The sequence below is a fragment of the Ictalurus punctatus genome, unplaced genomic scaffold (assembly GCF_001660625.3).
Source record: "Ictalurus punctatus breed USDA103 unplaced genomic scaffold, Coco_2.0 Super-Scaffold_197, whole genome shotgun sequence".
In the NCBI taxonomy this organism is placed as follows: domain Eukaryota; kingdom Metazoa; phylum Chordata; class Actinopteri; order Siluriformes; family Ictaluridae; genus Ictalurus; species Ictalurus punctatus.
In genome coordinates, this window is record NW_026521094.1 from 498,999 (window position 1) to 501,498 (window position 2,500).

The following is a 2,500-nucleotide window of genomic DNA, read 5'->3' on the forward strand; positions in this document are numbered from 1 at the left end:
GAAAAAGTTCAGGACTCTGAACGGACGACGGGCGAAAGCGGAACCGTCCTCCGTGGAAGGCCCACGCGAGACGGACGCGGAGGCCGCCCTCCCGGTCCCGTCCCCGGGCCTCCCGCTCACTCCCCTCGACCTCACCACCACCGGGCACTCCGAGAGACGGGGGAGAGCGGAGCTCTGAAAACGGCGAAAATGGAAGAAATCAGAAGCTCCGCGGGCTATCCGGGGACCGGGGAGAGACGCGGGAGCCGCCTCGGGCGCCTCTTCCCTCGGACGGAGTAGCCGGGCATAACCGCCATCCCGGAGTGCTTGGACCCCGTCAATTCCTACGATCGCTCATGAGCCCGACGGTACCCCTCTGGAAACCACCCCGAGTGAGGGTCCTCCGGCCGAGGGGCGAGCCCGAAGAAGTGCACTCCGGCCGGGATGCGGGATCGGGGGAGAGCGCCTGGTTCTCACGCCCCGACGGTGAAAACCTCACTTTGAAAAAATTTCGGACTTAGAAAAATTTTCGGACTTAGAAAAATTTTCGGACTTAGAAAAATTTTCGGACTTAGAAAAATTTTCGGACTTAGAAAAATTTTCGGACTTAGAAAAATTTCCGGACTTAGAAAAATTTTCGGACTTAGAAAAATTTCCGGACTTAGAAAAATTTTCGGACTTAGAAAAAAAAAACCCCACCGGAGACACTGAGCACCACCAGGGGCTTCAGCTATGGGCTTCCCCAGGCACAGTGCACTATTTTCGGGCAAAATGGTCAACCTCCACAGACATTTCCCTTGAACCGAGCTCCATCAGGGGCATCAGCTATGGGCTTCCCCAGGCATGATGCACTATTTTCGGGCAAAATGGTCAACCTCCAGAGACATTTCCCTTGAACCGAGCTCCATCAGGGGCATCAGCTATGGGCTTCCCCAGGCATGATGCACTATTTTCGGGCAAAATGGCAGACTTCCAGGGACATTTCCCTTGAACCGAGCTCCATCAGGGGCTTCAGCTATGGGCTTCCCCAGGCATGATGCACTATTTTCGGGCAAAATGGCAGACTTCCACAGACATTTCCCTTGAACCGAGCTCCACCAGGGGCATCAGCTATGGGCTTCCCCAGGCATGATGCACTATTTTCGGGCAAAATGGCAGACTTCCAGAGACATTTCCCTTGAACCGAGCTCCATCAGGGGCTTCAGCTATGGGCTTCCCCAGGCACTGTGCACTATTTTCGGGCAAAATGGCAGACTTCCACAGACATTTCCCTTGACCCGAGCTCCATCAGGGGCTTCAGCTATGGGCTTCCCCAGGCATGATGCACTATTTTCGGGCAAAATGGTCAACCTCCAGAGACATTTCCCTTGAACCGAGCTCCATCAGGGGCATCAGCTATGGGCTTCCCCAGGCATGATGCACTATTTTCGGGCAAAATGGCAGACTTCCAGGGACATTTCCCTTGAACCGAGCTCCATCAGGGGCTTCAGCTATGGGCTTCCCCAGGCATGATGCACTATTTTCGGGCAAAATGGCAGACTTCCACAGACATTTCCCTTGAACCGAGCTCCATCAGGGGCATCAGCTATGGGCTTCCCCAGGCATGATGCACTATTTTCGGGCAAAATGGCAGACTTCCAGAGACATTTCCCTTGAACCGAGCTCCATCAGGGGCTTCAGCTATGGGCTTCCCCAGGCACTGTGCACTATTTTCGGGCAAAATGGCAGACTTCCACAGACATTTCCCTTGACCCGAGCTCCATCAGGGGCTTCAGCTATGGGCTTCCCCAGGCATGATGCACTATTTTCGGGCAAAATGGTCAACCTCCAGAGACATTTCCCTTGAACCGAGCTCCATCAGGGGCATCAGCTATGGGCTTCCCCAGGCATGATGCACTATTTTCGGGCAAAATGGCAGACTTCCAGAGACATTTCCCTTGAACCGAGCTCCATCAGGGGCTTCAGCTATGGGCTTCCCCAGGCACTGTGCACTATTTTCGGGCAAAATGGCAGACTTCCACAGACATTTCCCTTGACCCGAGCTCCATCAGGGGCTTCAGCTATGGGCTTCCCCAGGCATGATGCACTATTTTCGGGCAAAATGGTCAACCTCCAGAGACATTTCCCTTGAACCGAGCTCCATCAGGGGCATCAGCTATGGGCTTCCCCAGGCATGATGCACTATTTTCGGGCAAAATGGCAGACTTCCAGGGACATTTCCCTTGAACCGAGCTCCATCAGGGGCTTCAGCTATGGGCTTCCCCAGGCACTGTGCACTATTTTCGGGCAAAATGGCAGACTTCCACAGACATTTCCCTTGACCCGAGCTCCATCAGGGGCATCAGCTATGGGCTTCCCCAGGCATGATGCACTATTTTCGGGCAAAATGGTCAACCTCCAGAGACATTTCCCTTGAACCGAGCTCCATCAGGGGCATCAGCTATGGGCTTCCCCAGGCATGATGCACTATTTTCGGGCAAAATGGCAGACTTCCACAGACATTTCCCTTGAACCGAGCTCC